Source organism: Sander lucioperca, chromosome 21, assembly GCF_008315115.2.
Source record: "Sander lucioperca isolate FBNREF2018 chromosome 21, SLUC_FBN_1.2, whole genome shotgun sequence".
In the NCBI taxonomy this organism is placed as follows: domain Eukaryota; kingdom Metazoa; phylum Chordata; class Actinopteri; order Perciformes; family Percidae; genus Sander; species Sander lucioperca.
In genome coordinates this window covers 27,766,109-27,784,804 of record NC_050193.1, presented here as the reverse complement: position 1 = coordinate 27,784,804, position 18,696 = coordinate 27,766,109, and the positions used below count along the sequence as shown (strand labels likewise).

General features: G+C 41.9%; 1 pseudogene; it reads right to left on the bottom strand.

The window, feature by feature from the left end:
* Positions 1–8,749: 8,749 nt before the first annotated feature.
* LOC116065203 lies at positions 8,750–17,758 on the bottom strand (annotated as a pseudogene).
* Between the last annotated feature and the right edge of the window lie 938 nt (positions 17,759–18,696).

Below are 18,696 nucleotides of genomic sequence, written 5' to 3'. Positions count from 1 at the left end.
AAATGTAGAGATGCACCGATAGACCGGCCGGTGACCGGAATTGGCCGGTTTTCACGTGCTGGGCCATGACCGGTGACTGACAACATAAGTTATACCAGTTACAGTTCTCAAGGACGCACACACACACGGACGCGACAGCACGGTCTCTTTTTCCTTTCTCTCAACTTCTCCGCCGTGTGTGGCGCGTACCCGCTCGCGGTGTGAAGCGCGTGTCCCTGCTATTCTCCACATGTAGGAACCTGGTGAATTAACCTGCAACATGTCAGCTGTTTGGAAATTCTTCAGCGTGTGTGCAGAACATAACAAGTTTGCAATATGCAACACCTGCAAGGAAAAAGTAGGGCGTGGAGGGACGACACCAAAAACCTAAATCACATTTCTTTAGTTGGATATTGGATGTGAAAAGAAGGAAATGGTTCTAACATTGCACTTTAGATGTGTGTGAATTTCCCACACCAGGAGTAATTTATATAGTTCTATTACATAGTGATCCATGTGCAAAATGTTCTATTAAAGAAAAGATAGAAAATAAATATTTGTGTGTGCTGTAAAGTGGTTAGAAAAAATGAAATCGGAATCGGCTAAAATCGGTATCAGCTGGTCTAACTCAAAGAAAATCGGAATCGGCCTGGAAAATTGTAATCGGTGCATCTCTAAATATTAGGTCCGTTGAATGAAAGTGAATTTTGTGATGTTTAATGTTTACAGACCTAATTGTGTTTTTGAGAACTTCCTGTGTCTCAATCAGTGACAGCTCAAGAAGATGCGTCAGCAATGAGTTTTACTTTGTTTATGCTGTAGCCTAGCTACACGCTTGTCTCATTAGCCCGTTTGCTTAAAAAACACACGTCTGAAAGACTAAAGAACGGTCTAAAAGTTTTGGGATTATAGTGACACAATCGAGACAGCTGATAAGGTAGGCCAATCTGTTGAACTTTTTCGTTCTACACGGTGTTTACTGCGCCTGCGTCAAGCTATACAGCCGATACCCAGCCGATACCAGAGACTTAGCATCATTCTCTATCTTGAACTAAATCCTATGTCTTTGGGTTGCCAGACCACCTGCAGCACTGTGTGATAATAGATATGTGACTTTAGCATAATCTCAAACTAAACTATTCCAGCCATCTGCTGATTGGGCAGAGATTCTCCTGATCGGAGAGCGGAAATTAGACAGTTTGTGTCCTCCCGTTGTTTCATCACTTCCTCATCAAAAAGATTTAGTATTTTAGTTATTCAATAACTATGAATAAATATTACGGTACAAGACGTGTTACCTGGCATGACTTCAGACAAATGAGGTCCAGTTCCAGTCTGGACCAGAGATAGGGATGCGAGTTTGAGATTTGGAGTGAAGTCGCACTTAAGTCGCACACACAGTGACTTCAGGCTTAGTCTCGCATTGCCGGACCTTCCTTACAGCACTCCGGGATGGGAGAAAAATGTGCTCTGGTTTATTGCCATTTCTTTAAACCAATCACAATCACCTTGGGTGGTGCTAAGCGCCGGACAGAGCCACCGTGCCTCTGCAAAATAGTCTCGGGAAGGAACTTGTTTTGGTGGAACGTGTACGTTCAAAAGTAGTTTTAGCCGTGCAACAGAAAGCTCAGATTGGACAGATAGTCTAGCTAGCTGTCTGGATTTACCCTGCAGAGATCTGAGGAGCAGTTAACCATAGTCCTCACAAATCCACCGGAATTTATAACGGCAACACAAAGAAAGAGGAAGGGGACGGACATCCGGGCGAAAAGAGGGACATCGGCGGAACCTCTGGCGGCACCTGAACAATCCCGGAAGTGAAACATCGTGGACATAGACTACTTTAGACTTGAATCAAAACTCGTCCTCAAAAGACTTCAGACTCGAGCTGCGGAACTCATGAACAATCTGACCTGCTGTCAGTCAGAGGAATGTTTACTCCTCTTGGTTTGTTGGTAATAAGTCAGTGTGAACATAAATTGGACCAGAACTAAAAAGAAACAATTCAATTCACATTTTTCCGGAGCTTCAGCCCTGAATGTAATTTTAAATGCAGGTAGTACAAAGTTTAGGTGCATATTAATATTGCTACATCATGTTTAAAGTTCCCGTGACGTGACGTTTACAGTCTTTGGTTCAGGCTCAAGCACACAGAGCTCTGAAGAAGACCCCTGCTTCACGGAAGCTAAGCAATGTACTGCTTTGGATGGGGGCAGCAGCTAGCATTTTAGACACGTAAAAACATCCATATCATTTCAAGTGGACCCTTTTATTTAGAATATTTTCACAGCTTTAACTTGCTGTCAGACAGCCCTGTAGTGCAGGGAACTGAAGCCGTTATCTCTGCTCTCTTCACAGCCACCAGACTCCTTTCAAACGGGTTCGTATGATATCGTACGAAACATTATGCACACCAATTCGTATGATGGTCACGTGACCCCGGCTACAGAGCTTTGTGAGCTGTGGGCCCTTTTTAGCGGCCATGGCAGTTTAGTTTATAGCCTGGTCCTACCAGACTCTGGTCCATTAGCCTGGTCCTACCAGACTCTGGTACATTAGCCTGGTCCTACCAGACTCTGGTACATTAGCCTGGTCCTACCAGACTCTGGTCCATTAGCCTGGTCCTACCAGACTCTGGTACATTAGCCTGGTCCTACCAGACTCTGGTACATTAGCCTGGTCCTACCAGACTCTGGTCCACTAGCCTGGTCCTACCAGACTCTGGTCCACTAGCCTGGTCCTACCAGACTCTGGTCCATTTCATTAGTCCAGAGAGTCTGGCCACTCTCCATTAACAAGTGTTAACTTCCTTGAAGGCGGGGACTCTGTTGAAGTTTAAAACTATTGGATCTTCCCAGAGCCACTCTGGATCTGCCGTAACCAATCGCTAACGTTTGGTTGTGACGTATGTCATGCGCATGTGCAACAAGAGGGGAGACCGTCAAGGCTTATATTTAGCATTAGCATCGCTAGCGTTAGCCAGGCTATTTAGTTTAGCCAACTAAAGACAAACAGGGAGAGTCATCCAGTGATGTTAAGTTAAGTTTAGGCACCAAAACGACATAATACGATAAGTTTAGGGAAAAGATCGTGGTTTGGATTAAAACACTACAGGGGAACGAACGCGTTTTCTTGGGTGAAAGCTTTGTGTTTCCCTGGGAGTCCCTGCTCTACCGCTGCACCCATTGGTTACCTAGTTTGTGTTATTGTGTGACTTTGGTGAATCCGAACTAACCCTTTAAACTACCAAAGTCACCAACCAGATGCCTCCTTTATATGTGACAGATGTCAACAGTTATATAACTCCTCAAGTGGTGCATAAACAGTAAATGAATAACATTTTAAAACACAGCTGTAATCTTATTAATAAATGATAAATGATCCTCACAGCGTCTGATAACACATTTATTAACTGTTTATACACATACGTACAAATCGTTCACATGCAGCTTTAAAGCTGGAGGTTCGTTCTCTCAAGTTGACTTATCAGATTTTCTCTGGAGCCATCCATCCATCCATCTTCTTCCGCTTATCCGGGGTCGGGTAGCGGGGGCAGCAGCTCCAGCAGGGGACCCCAAACTTCCCTTTCTCGAGCCACATTAACCATCTCCGACTGGGGGATCCCGAGGCGTTCCCAGGCCAGGTTGGAGATATAATCCCTCCACCTAGTCCTGGGTCTTCCCCAATGCCTCCTCACAGCTGTTAAAAAGATAGATTAGGAAGACAGTAGCTCCCAAGACGGCGGCCGCCTGTATACAAGATCGCGACTGTCTTTCTAAACTATCTTTTTAATAAACTTTCTGTACACTTACAAAGTTCTCAATGCTTTGGTTAACATTTAGGGACCCTCGTTATGCTACCGTTGAAGTTTGGTGATATTTTGAGCCTTTTTAGTGGTATAATAAGCGATTTGTTTTTACTTTCCCTGTGCCCCAAATACTAGCGTTGTAAGCTAATCAGCGGTCCACGCTAGCTTGTTTCAAGCTCCAAACACATTGGATTAGCATGAAAACATGTCCCAGAGAACGACAGAGTGGGTACACATCTGTTATTAACCCCTAGGTTCGTTTTGCACCGTAATTGTCCTTTAAGTGAACAGCTGGTTCAAGGCAGAAAACTGAGAAACGTTAAGTTCCCACATTGTGTTACAGGTAAACGAGTGCACACACATTAAAGTTCCAAGATTTAAGTTAATAAGAAGCCCTATTTGTGGAAAAAAAGGGCAATTTCACTGCTGTTTTTCCACCTAATTAAAGGAACACTATGGTTAGACTTGTTTGTAAAAAGATGCTTTTTGCTACTAAAAGAAAAAAAATACTTTCTGTGCTAATTGTTTTTTTTTTGTATTTATGTAAATATTTTTAGATAGTTATTCATACGCTGTGTGGGAGTGACATTGATTTACAAAAACAGATTCATGTTTTATTTTAAAGTTGTAGGGACGTCGTCGATGACAAGCAGGGGGAGTCCGATGAGTCCTTTACTAGTTTTCGGAAGCGTTTCAATAACATTGTATTGCGCAAGCGCTATGAAAATGCTGTCCTCAAGTTAGAAAATGTGGCTCTTAAAATACAGATAGAAGACTTGAAGGACATTCTTTAGAATAAACGTGAGGCGAAGTCTGTCCTCCAGGCAGAATGCAACGGGCTGAAAGAGCAACGTCGGTTCAAAAACATCGACACAAAGGAACCCAGAAAAAAAATAAAAGTAAAAAGAAGACAGAAATCTCACAGTAAAGTCATCCAGCAGGGGAAGTCAGATGGTAATTCTTCGACCAGCCGTGACAACAAACCGCAGCCAGGTTGTACCCGCATGAATCATGATGAATGGGTAGCCCGCAGGAACAAAAAAAGAAAAAGCAAAAGCAAATCTCAAAGTAAAGTCATCAAGGCGACTACTGGTACCAAGGTTAAGGGCAAACACCCTCTCAGGGGCTTCACAACCCACAGGCTATTCGGTATTGAATTCTATCTTCCAGAGTATTACTAAATAAAAGGTCAACCCCACAACTACCCCGGTCTCTCTCCTAAAGACATTACAAAATAAATAATTAAAATATATATAGAGAGAGTTATGTAAATGTTCATTATATGGTATGTGATATACCATATACTGAAACATAAAACAAGTCTCTGAATTACACCAATAGAATAGCTACATTTCTGTGTGGAGATGTTTTGGCCTCTGAGACTACATTTACATTGGTACGTTTTGGTTTTAAAAGAATATCTTTTGCTATGGTTACGCGTCGCATTGCATTCTTAAAGCAGCCATATTATGCTCATTTTCAGGTTCATAATTGTATTTTAAGGTTGTACCAGAATAGGTTTACATGGTTTAATTTTCAAAAAACACCATATTTTAGTTGTACTGCACCGCTCTCTCTCACTGCTGCAGATCCTCTTTTCAGCTGGTCTCTGTTTTAGCTACAGAGTGAGACCTCTTTTCTTCTTCTTCTTCTGTACTATCTTTGATTGCACTGCACATGCACAGTAGCTCAGATGTAGATCATGTCAGCTAGCTAGCTCCATAGACAGTAAAAGAAAGGCTGTTTCTACAACTTTGGTCAGTTACAAGGCAGGATTAGCTGGGAGACTTCTAAATGAGAGCGCACATGGAAGTAGTTCTTTTGTAGATTATGGTGAACTTGTGTGTGTTGTAGCAGTGCTTTGCTATTGAGGACGAGGTAGCATGCCAGCGTTAGCATTAGCGTTAGCATGCTAATGCTAACGCTACGAGCTAATGGTTGCGGTTAGCCTGCTTGTTTCGGCTTGTGACGTCACAAGCCGTGCAGATTTTGACCAGCTCACCCAGAGACTGAAGGCAGGACACATTCAGAAACTGTATCTCACTCTAAACAGCATGGATGGATTTTTTTCAGAGTTTGTATGTGTGTGGAAGCACCAGAGACACAACATAACACCCCAAATCCCAGAAAAAGTGATTTTTTAATATGGGCACTTTAAGGCCTTTTTATGCGTCTGCGTCGAGTATAAACATCAGGCCACTTACGTAGGAAAGCTCTGCGTGGAGCCTCCGTAGAACCATAAAACGGCCTTTAAAGGCCGCAAACGGAGACGTTTGACAACACCAACACTGACGGCTTAAAAACCAAAACTTAGCAATGTAAATGTAGCCCGAATCTCTTAATGAAAAATGTGTTTTTCAAATAAAGGATAAACAAATAAAATCCATATGCCTCTGTCCTCTGTCCTCTTCATGAAAGGGAAACCTTTTTTGATTGGTTAATGTATTTGGTAATAGCATACATTTAAAACAATTGCCAAATAAGTAGAGTTAGATGTATTAAGGCCAGCTACACACTGGCTGCGTGGCGTGAGCGTGTCAGCTGTGGGGCGTGTCCGTTTTTATTTCAGCTCCCATGTTAACATGTTAGAGCTTGCACACTGCCTGCATGACACACACGTCTCAGTCCCGAAAACGCGTGCATGCTAGAAATAGGACAGACGCCTATTTTTCAGTTTCCAGTTGTCCTAATGACCCCAGCATCACAAGAATTAGAGGAGAGTGACTAGGCAAGGTGTGATTTCTGTTTTTGTGTTCCTGTTCAATTTGTGTTTCTTTGTTCTCTATGTTTAAAGTATAAAAAAAAAATGTATCTTAAAAAAATAAAAATAATTATCGATTTTCAAATATTGCACCTGTCAATACAGAACGAAATATTCTGTAGCCTATGTTGCCGTCAACACTGCCGACGTTGTCTTTGCTGTAATCAGATCAGTATATATTTATGTTTATGTTTATGGGAACCATCCATGTGTCCAGACAAGGCTAGCAGCCGCAGCGCCGCGTCAGACACCTTTCTGGTGTGCAAAGACACAGAAATCGCCACGCAGCCGCCACGCAACTGACACGCCACGCAGTCAGTGTGTAGCCGGCCTAAGTGGGTGTTTTAAAAAAAATTAATCCAAGACAAACTCATGGGGGAGACAGAAACTTACTATAGCTTTAAAACACCACAATATTCAGTTTTGTTTTTTTTAAAGCTTCAAAAATGTATTTGTTGATCCCTTAAATTAGGGTTAAATTCACATACTGACTTATATGGAAAAACATCAACTGATTCTAATTAAAAAACAGATATTTTGATATTAAATAACAAATCAGCTGCTGTGTACTGTGAATTGTACTGGTGGTGGGGCTGTTTACATTCACACTGCAGATTGTGTGTCTGGTTCAGTTTTCAAATTTCACTTGCGTCAAATCTGTCATATCCTTACTTTGTCCATTTTTGTGTCACCACTATTTATGTCCTGGGGTCTTTTTTTTTACAACATGATTTTGGATATTGATCTGGACTGGATCCAAACTGATGAGGGCACCACCAGGGATGGGACAGAAATGGATAAATAGACAGTATCTTAACTTAGCAGCGCCTGATGCCAGGGGAAACTCTCTCGGTCCGTTAGTTGCCTTGTATCAGATCCATGTACATGTACTTGTATTCTGCAATATCATTCACTAAACTTGTTATTAACTTTAACTGGACGAATCTTGGTCTTGATTTGATTCCTGAGTTTTATTTCTCTGATCTACCAGTAAACGAACACAAAATAGTGACCAAAGAATTGGAGTCAGATTAAGTCTGGCGTTTTTAGGGCCAGACCGGTCAAATCGGTCACATTTTAGATCAAAATCCTTCACAGTGGAACCAGACAGCCTGGTCTCAAAGAATTCCGTGAAATGATCACGAACTGTTAATACCGCATTACGTGGTGGTGGCACGGAATGTGTGAAAATTCTGTGTGGCCACCACGGAAAACAATGGCAATGTAAAGTGAATGAGAAGATGACGTAGCATTAAGAGCGACTACGATAGCGAGTAGTATGAAAGCCTGAAAATCTGCATAGGGAGGTTGGTTGGGGTGGTGGATGGGTCAAACAACATGTTCTTCTTTTCCTAAACCCAACTGTCCCATTGTTGTCCAACCGTTTATTGTTTTCCTAAACCCAACCGTAACCGTCCCGTTCTTCTTTTCCTGAACCCAACCGTCCCGTTGTTGTCCCGCGTGTCATGGAAAGTTAAGCCCACCCACGACCTTTTCCTTAACTTAAGGGGCCGTGTTCATTTCACAGAATTCTTCCGTGGGCCCATCACGTAATTTTCTGCGATTCCGTGAAACTGCCACAGATTTTGAGTTAAGGGGCCGTGTTCATTTCACGGAATTCTGTGAGATCGGGTTGACCAAACTCACCTCCAAAAGGGAAATCAGACCATGTGTTGCCAGGAGCTCGTTGTGATTGACTTTCGCTTCACTCTCACCGCTCTCAACAAAATACCACGGCTCTAAAAACCTACTGTACACTACCTGTGCAGCAGACAGATACAGTTAGACTAGCTGGCAAACCAAGTGAAGTATTTGGCAGCAAAAGAGACAGATATTTCCCTCAGGAGTTGGTAGAGACAAAAAGAGAAAGATGGACAGATGCACAACTCCAAAATGAGCTAATGCTGCCCCGTAACAAAAAGCAACGGTTTGCTAACAAGTTTGCCATATCGACATAAAAGGTGATATGTTAATGTTGTGTTTACGTGTTTCCAACGCCTCCATGTGGCTAAAAAAAAAAAATCAGATCTTGTAGGATTAAATTGATAAAATAACATGAAAAAGATGTTCTGCTGATCACATTTCAAGAATCACATTTCATATAATGAAAGATCCCTGCTGCCAAATAAAAGCATAGTAAAATGCTTTTAATGCAAATGTATGCAAATTTGAAGAAGAAGAAACCAATGAGAACACATGGCTTAAAATAAGATGTCTGTTCCAACATTAATGCGCCTGCTCAGGGGGCGCCCCATGCTCCATGGGTTGTAGGGCCGACTCATCTCGGTTGAAGCTGGCGGCGACGGGGCGGGACTGCTGACCAGATCAGTCAGCGTTGTCGAGTTGGTCGTTGGAGGAAAAGGGCGTAAGGCTGAGTCTGCACTTGTTGACCAAATGGGGCTGCCGGAGGGTGTGGTGGCAGACCAGGGGCTGCGGGCGTTTCCCAGGAGGGACTGAAAAAAAGAGAAGAGAAGCTACACAATAGTATCGTGAGCAGGAAGGGAAAAAAATGTATCTGCAACCTACATTAAAAACAACTAATGCCGATCTTACACCAAATTACTTTTTAAGCGATTCCACTGTCACAGACTAATATCCAACATCGCAATGAAATTCTGAGAGTCTTGCTAGAGTTGGGCATGTTCCCGTAGTCTCAATCGTTTGGTGTAAGGTCTTAAAACTCAGTCCCAGTCAGTTTTTTCCTGTCTTGACGTTCCGACTAACTCAAACATTTAAAGTGTTCATATTATGCTCATTTTCAGGTTCATAACTGTATTTAGAGGTTATATCAGAATAGGTTTACATGGTTTAATTTTCAAAAAACAAAATATTTTGTTGTACTGCACATTGCTGCAGCTCCTCTTTTCACCCTGTGTGTTGAGCTCTCTGTTTTAGCTACAGAGTGAGACATCTCACTTCTGTTCCATCTTTGTTTGGAGTTGCACATGTGCAGTACCTAGGTAAGGACTACTAGCCAGTCAGCAAAAGCAAAAGTGCAAAAGCATATTATGAGCATTTGGTAGTAAAGTCAAATCACGTGACCATTGTTAACAACCAATGGGTGCACTCCCTCCAGCACCAAACAGGAAGTAGCAAACGCCTAAAAGTAGCTATGTCCCAGTTCAGAGGCTGCAGCCTTCGGAGGCTGCATTCGTAGACAGATTGCGTCACACCAGCGCGACGAAGGCTGTTCCATTTCTTTTAATTTTGAAGGCTCCTTCAAACGCGGTCCACAAACGCGGCCTCCTTTTACAGAATTCGGAGGACCCAACTGTTGTGTCCTTCGCAGCCCCAGGATTCCCAGCATTCATTTCAGCATTCAATCAGAAGCACAGGCAAACACAAACGCTAACAACCAATATTTCCTTTTTTTTTTTTTTTTTTACATTTTTAGGCCGCTATTTCATTATTAAATTCACTTCTGACATTGTTTTAGGCAAGAAATTAACTGTGTAGATGTCGAATATAGGCAGTCCTGCTCTAAGGCCCCCGCTGTGAGCTGCCTGGAGCTCTGAGATGTTCACATGTACGCTCCATGAGGGTTTATTTTTATTTTTCCTCTCTCTTTGAGACACTTGACCAAATGGTAAAATGCAAGGAACAACTTCTGGCTCTATTTCGGTGCTGTAGTTAATGTTTTGATCACTTATCAGCTGTAACTGTCAAGGTTGCTAGGCGACAGGAGCGGTGCTTCAACGCAAACAGGAAATATTATCGGTCTATCCCTACCTCCGGGTACCGCCACCATTCATTTGCTTGTACAGCAGAACAGAAAATCAGCAAACTTTCCCTTACTGTAGTTACCAGCTACCGATAGCAATAGCTAGCTAGCTTGGTTAACTTTTTCAAAACCAATCTAGTTGTAGTCTTGCAATGTGTGAGCCAGCCAGATCCCCAGTCTATACATATTATGACAGTCTTAAGCGTTAGATGTGAGATGATTATCTTTAGATGTGAGACAGTGTCAGACTTTCTTCTAGTGTACGGTAGGCATAAGGGATCTTACTGCAGTTGGAGTGGTCGGGGAGCTGCGGGGCCAGTCACTGCTCGGGATGTCCCAGATGGACGAGGCAGGGGTGAAGTCAGGCCAGCTTTGCTGAGGCTCTGATGACTTTGGGAGATTCATTCCACTTAAAACTAAATACACACACACACACACACACACACACACACACACACTTCAGTTTGAATGCAGCCAGTCAACCATAAACTGTTACACCAGTTACTCTACTTTCTTATCTGTTCGTTGACATAGCCACACAGGTTACCTCGTGTCAGGTTGAAGGAATTGTTGGGTTGAAAAAGAGAGAATGAGTTGGCAGAATGGAAGTTGGTACTACTGACTGTGTCAATGGGACTCCATAATCCAGAGCTATGGGAGGAAAACAAATATATGCAGAATATTAAACTGGGATTACATGTTGCGGTCATGTCTGGATGTAAATGTTGTCATTTTCTCACACTACCTGTCAGAGCTGTCCCTTTCCACTGATGTCATGTGCGGCAGAGTCTTTCCTTGGCTGTCAGTTTTACCTGGGCCAGAGCCGCCTGAAGAGAACAGGAAACATCGGTGGTCTCTCTCGTAAACAAACCAGCATAGCACAGGGACACACACTTTGATCAAGCGTCATGGTTACATCCATACCTGGGCTTTTATCATAAACAGCAACTACGGCAGCATAGGTGGGGTTCCCATTTTTGCCCGCGAGTAGAGTGGCTGCAGACAATTTATTTCCTGGGGCCTTCTTTTGGTTTCCCTCACTGCAAAAGTGTCAAAAATTCACCAAGAATCTGGATTAGATTTAGGTAAAAACTAAAAATACAGTACCAAAATAGCATGCTTTATTATGATAATAAATACATAGTTAACTCTATTTATAAATAGAGTTTTTTAAAGGAGTTACACGGTGCTCTATTTATTTTCACTTAGCTGGAGACATCCAGCACTTGATTTCTGATAAGACAAGACATTAGGCAGGGGCAGGTTGCCTTCCTCACTGCTTTTTAACAGGACGTAGATCTAAGTATAATCCACTATAACAACTAACCCAGTATTTTCTAAAATCTTCGATAAAAATGATAATTTTTTTTTTTTAAATCAAGAGGGTCAAAGCTGGGCTTCCTGGGAAGCGTGGCTGCACTACTGTATGTTTAAGGCAGGCAGCCAGTGGAAAGAGAGCTGTTCAAAGGTTAAAATAGCAGGACCGAAAACCTCCTTCGGAAATCTAACAGGCAAAAATTGTTTCCTTTTAAAGTGCACAGAGTAAGGCAGGGGGTCATGGTGTGCAGAATGGTCATCAATGACAAAACTGATCTGGAGCTGGTTATCATTCATTGAGATTTTGACAAATGAAAAGGAGAGGCTTGCATTTGTTGGCTGGGAGGCGGGTTGGTACATAATTGACAGTTTTTTAAAGGTTAACAGTTGCTGGTAATGATGCTGGAGAAACAGGAGGACCTGGCATCAGCGACAGCTTTTTGGTAAGTGGACATAAGTTCTTCCAGAATTTTTAAACGGCATGAGCTAAAATTGTGTTGTTTTATTCGCTTCACATTTGACCATGTGGATACCTGTTACTGTTGAGCACACTGCTGTTGGAGCCTCGGGACAGTAAGCTGGGGGAGGTGGGTGGAAGGGAGCTGGTCCCTGCTGTGATGGATCCCTTCAGGAAAGGGTCCGCGTTTATTGTCTGGAGGGAGATCTGCTGGGGACTACCTGCTTCTGCATGTGGGGAAAAGAAGACAATGGGATCTTTAGAAGGCTGATGGGTGAGTGTTTGTAGCAGGACCGACGCTGGACATGACAGGACGGTTTCAGATCTTGACTTACGGACGCTGTTTTTGGAAAGTGGTACATCCCACTCTGGGGAAGCAAACTCTTTTTTCCCCTCAGAGCTGCTGTTGTGGCCCAGCTCTGGCACTGGGACGCTGGACAACAATTTGGCCAACAGAGAGGGGCGCCCTTCTTCCAGCTTCCCATCAACTGCCAAAACAAACATGTCACAAACACATCTGGTATAAAAGCAAATGGCAAAGAGACAACAGTTAAATAGGGCTGCACAATTAATAGAATTGTAATAAAAAACAAAAACAATGCAATCTAGAAAAACAAGTATTTTGCACATTACTTATGTATGTTATGTACTTATTATTATATTTCACAGTTCAAGGTGTTTTCACTATTGATTTGTTTTAACTTTTATTTAACTGTTTTTTAAGTTTAATAAATGCAACATCTTTCCAACGAGTCATTGAGTAATTGTGTTAAAATAATCGCGATTTCAATATTGACCAAAATAATTGTGATTATGATTTTTTCCATAATCAAGCAGCCCCATATTTAAAGAAATACTATGTAACTTGTAACTAATGACCTAGTGTTGCTTTAAGTGAAGAAACTCACATCTCTGTTTCTGCAGCGGGCGTGTCTTTGGGATGTTGGCGAGAGGGTGCAGAGCTTTGGAGGTGAAGCTCTGGCGTCGTTTGTTCTCCAGCGGTGTTACATATGGCAGCTCCAGAGAACTGGGAACAATCAAAAGATTTGTCATGAAAAGGATTTTTTTTAAAGCAATACACAAAAAAGATGATGTCATCGCCTGTTATTACAGTGTTTCCTTTAGGATTTTTTTTAGCAGTGGGGGCAGGTCTGTCCGAACAGAGGAACTATAGGGCACTTAACATCTACAACAGGTCTACACTTAGAACGTACCCACTGCGGTGACGTTTTTGGTGGAGCTGTTCGTTTAATAGTCGACTCGGAAGAAAGAGAGCGTTTTGACAATAAACTACATCAACACAACAGTATGTGGAGTTAAACTGGATGGGTCCAATAACCTCTGAATAGTTCTACTTGTTAAACTGGACGGGTCCAATAACCTCTGAATAGTTCTACTTGTTGTTAAATTGGACGGGTCCAATAACCTCTGAATAGTTCTATTTGTTGTTAAATTGGACGGGTCCAATAACCTCTGAATAGTTCTACTTGTTGTTAAATTGGACGGGTCCAATAACCTCTGAATAGTTCTACTTGTTGTTAAACTGGATGGGTCCAATAACCTCTGAATAGTTCTACTTGTTGTTAAATTGGACGGGTCCAATAACCTCTGAATAGTTCTACTTGTTGTTAAACTGGATGGGTCCAATAACCTCTGAATAGTTCTACTTGTTGTTAAATTGGATGGGTCCAATAACCTCTGAATAGTTCTATTTGTTGTTAAATTGGACGGGTCCAATAACCTCTGAATAGTTCTACTTGTTAAACTGGACGGGTCCAATAACCTCTGAATAGTTCTACTTGTTGTTAAATTGGACGGGTCCAATAACCTCTGAATAGTTCTATTTGTTGTTAAATTGGACGGGTCCAATAACCTCTGAATAGTTCTACTTGTTGTTAAATTGGACGGGTCCAATAACCTCTGAATAGTTCTACTTGTTGTTAAACTGGATGGGTCCAATAACCTCTGAATAGTTCTACTTGTTGTTAAATTGGACGGGTCCAATAACCTCTGAATAGTTCTACTTGTTGTTAAACTGGATGGGTCCAATAACCTCTGAATAGTTCTACTTGTTGTTAAATTGGATGGGTCCAATAACCTCTGAATAGTTCTATTTGTTGTTAAATTGGACGGGTCCAATAACCTCTGAATAGTTCTACTTGTTGTTAAACTGGATGGGTCCAATAACCTCTGAATAGTTCTACTTGTTGTTAAATTGGACGGGTCCAATAACCTCTGAATAGTTCTACTTGTTGTTAAACTGGACGGGTCCAATAACCTCTGAATAGTTCTACTTGTTAAACTGGACGGGTCCAATAACCTTTGAATAGTTCTACTTGTTGTTAAACTGGACGGGTCCAATAACCTCTGAATAGTTCTACTTGTTGTTAAACTAGACGGGTCCAATAACCTCTGAATAGTTCTACTTGTTGTTAAATTGGACGGGTCCAATAACCTCTGAATAGTTCTACTTGTTGTTAAACTGGACGGGTCCAATAACCTCTGAATAGTTCTACTTGTTGTTAAATTGGACGGGTCCAATAACCTCTGAATAGTTCTACTTGTTGTTAAATTGGACGGGTCCAATAACCTCTGAATAGTTCAACTTGTTGTTAAATTGCTATGTGAGCGGCAGGATAATTTAAAAGGCAACTGCAACTACATTTATTGTACAGCCCTATTTCTGATACCGTGGTGGCAGAAATTTTGCCATGGTGCCACTACAAAAATCAACATAGAGGAAACACTGGATTACATGAACATACCTGGATTTTTTTGCTGGGCTCTCTTTCTTTGTCTTTCCTTGTTTCTTAGGTTTGATTAGGAAATGTGAAGCCTCATCTTTCACTTTTTCCGTTGTTACTGTCCTTCCTTTCTTTTTCACTGGTTCCTGGAAGAAATGATGGGAAAATATATGATGAAGAGTATGCATATTAGTATGTCATTTCCATAGTAGTAGATGCCAGAGCCGTTTTTAAAGGTAGAATATGTAGTATCGCTTTGCACAGTGTTCAAAGTTGGCCCCTCCTCCCCGGCTCAACAGCCAGAGAGTTGAGCGAGCTAGAGAGTAAATGAAGAGAGGGAATCAGAGAAATAAAACAATCTTTTCGAATTGTTGCACGGAGGTAATGTTCTAAAGCACAAATAAACACATCCACACCTCCGCGAAAAGGTGTGGGATTACGAGTGAAAGCAGAGCTTCATCCTTTCGTTTCGTTTGTTTCTCTGTGTCGGTCGAGAAAGCGGCAGTTTACACGGAACGGGCTGCACAACATGCACGCGGTTATTGGCTGGGGGTTACACACCCATGTGGGGCCCAAAACAGGCTAGCTAAAAACAGAAACTAGCACATAAATGAGTTGAGCATAGAAATCATTTGCATGGCTACAGGGAGGAAAATAGGCAGTATGCTATGGAGACATGCGCATCCTGGTTATGTTATACATACATTTCTCAATGTTTATTGGTCACCATGTAAAGTCTCATAGCAGACCCAAGTCGAGTCACAAAATGAGAACTTTGACTCATCTGCTATGGGACAGGACTTACTTGAGTCCATATCTCAAGTCTACAGCTGTGTTAGATGCAATGCATGGAGAGAGTTGACAGAAATTAAATGTACAACCCAGAATGCGAGCTCGGACTACGAGACAAGTGTACCTCTTTGATGTTTGCCTCCACATCTGGATTGGAGGTCTCTGTGGTAGTGGAGGAGCTGTCGTCGGCCAGGTTATCTTTTAGCTCTTCTCCCTGAGTCTTTACTGTTGATTTTTTCTTTTTTTTCTTCCTCTGGGCTTTTGTATTGCCGCGCAGCTTCCCTTTGGATTCCAATACTGCAAACAATAGTAAACACACACCTCAAAGACCTGTACCTGATTACAGAGGCCTTCTGCCCGGCTATCTTGACTGAGTGCTCTGTTCCTGTAGAGTCTCACCACTGAGTGAATCTGGACGGTCCAGGTCATTGTCTATGGCTCTTATCAGGTTGGCATATTCTGCATCGTCAGGACAGAGGCCTCTGTGAGGCAGCGATGGCCCAGCTAAACTTTGACCCTGGAGGTCCAGTTGTTTGGTACGCCGAGCTTTTCGGTTGGCTAGCTGACAGGCAGCTGGAGGGCCTTCTTGGCCTGAGGTTGTACTCCCTTGGGTCAGCTGCGAGGAAGTAGCTTGCATTGAAGGGCGGCTGAAGCCGATCCGGGACCTCTTCTTTTGGCTGCCCTGTCGGCCTCTGACCCGAGCTGCTCCATTGCTGGAATCGTTCAACCTGAAAAGGTTGACAATTTTCTGTTAAAGTACACTTTACATGCTGCACCTCCCCTTGTAGCTTCTAAAGAAGAGAAGAGCTGCAACGATTAGCTTTATTAATCAGATTCAGTCAATCAATAGAAAATCAATCTGCTAACTATCTTTCTCCAAACTTGTCATGGTTTTCTAAAGTGTTTATAGACCAAATGATTCATCAATTAATCGAGAAAATAATGAAAATAATTAGTTGCAGCAACTAAAGACAAGAAAACAAATATGATTTTTTATACCACTGTAAAATCGTTAAAATAGTCTCATTTTAGGCTGGAATACAAAGTGAGAATATGTCTGATACACTAGCACTATAAAGTGGTCTTTTGCTCCTGCAATAATAATTGAAAGAAACAATGAGAAACTACACTAAAGGAGTGAAATCACTTATTCCCCCGGCTGAACAGCCAATCAGACAGCTCTCACTCACCAACTGCCTCAGGTTAAACACGCAAATGTACCCAAATGACCAACGATAAGGTAAGTAAGTGGTGGCAGTACCAGACACTGCAAAAACTGTTGACAGAGGTTAGCCACAGCCTGACAGCTATCACCGTCCTCTCTGTGTGTCAGAGCCTCTTAAACACACCTAATCAATCAGAACGATGGAACCGTATTTAAAGATTGTCTTAGAACCTTTTTAACAATCAGTAGATGGATCTTCCTCTTCATTAGATTAACATTATATCTTTTTGTGCATTGATGATATCATGAGGTTTGATCAACCTTTGTCCCGTTTTACACTTACTTTGAATCACTGTGAATTAGCACAGTTCCCCTGGGATTAAAAGGTCTCAACGTCTCCATGGAGGTGTTGGATTCCACAGACAGACTCTGGAAATGGTCCCATATGCTCTGAGCCTCCAGGTAGGCTGCGGCAATCACCAACACAAACATGGAACTAAAGAGACGTGAATTTGGACTGTTAGATGGGTTGAAATACAAAATGAAATACAACAGCGAGTGGAACTCACGTCATGGTGAACGACACTATGAAGCAGAGCTTCCGCTCCCATCTCGGTCTGGGCAGGGTCAAATCCACCTGTGGCCTATAGATGTTTGTTACAATTAGGGCTGGGCAATATATTGATATTATATTGATTTTGATATTAGGCTAGATATAGTCTTACATTTTGGCTATATCGTATCATATCGTAACATGGTGAAATTGTCTTTTCCTGGTTTGTAAGGTTGCATTACAGTCAAGTGATAAAGTGAAAAAAATCAAAAATCTCATTGTGTAAATGTTTTGGGAAAACACCAATAGTCAATCCTACAATAGCGTCGCAATATCGACATCAATGTGGTAGGTAAAAAAATATAGTGATATTTGAGTTTCTCCATATCGCCCGGCTCTAGTTACAGTGTAGGACTGTGGCTGGTTAGAAGACCTGGGAGGTATCTTTGTGATTCAGCCATGGTGTGACATATGCTTACTACACACACGTGTAATTGAGCATATGTGTAGCTCTGAGGAAACATAGATTCTTTTGTCATGATCATGCCGGTTATAGCTACTGTCTGTAACGTTAGTCAGATACTGGTGTGCTGCAAACCAGCAATGTGTTTTACAATTACAACAATTGCTTATTTACACAGACACAATGGTGGTGTTTTATTCATTCTGACCCAAATTGCTTTGTCACCCTTCTGGCTGTTGTTGTACTGTATATGGTGATATTTTTGCAAATGTTTCTTAAAAAATGAATGATCTCTGTCCACTGGAACGCTATGGCTTTTAATTTAAAACTGTTTATTTAAAACTATTATACTTATCAAAGAGATGGATTTAGAAATAAAGGCCTGCCTCTAAAAGCCTGCTTCAAATAAAAGCCTGCTACCTTCTGCAGTTCAGGTAAATAAAGGCCCCGGTTTTTATTTGAGGAATTACGGTACCCTTAAAGATGAACTGAACTGAAAGAATAAACGTTGATAACGTGTTGGTTATGACAAATAAAAATAAATTACACAAAAAATTGTAATTAAAAAAAATCAATATAGCTTTTTTTAAGCAACACAAAAATTACGTTTGTTAGTATTAGAACGCTGACAATTTCGATGACGTCGCTGGCATGGTAGGACCTGCGAAGGTATAGAGGCTACAGTGCAGCATATTAAATACACATGAAAATGAGTAATTTTAATGGTATGGGTTACACATTTGAGCCTGTGAGGGACAGGCCTGTAGTGTCTGACTACCACCACATGGAGGACGATCTGTTTCAGGCTCCACCTTCGGATCGTTTGGGGGGAAGTGACTGGTGTGTGTGTGGGCGCTGCCGGACACTGCAACTGAATCCATCTGTTGCAGAGAGGTCAACCTGGACCATTTACCTGTCATGCACTCTCATTTATTG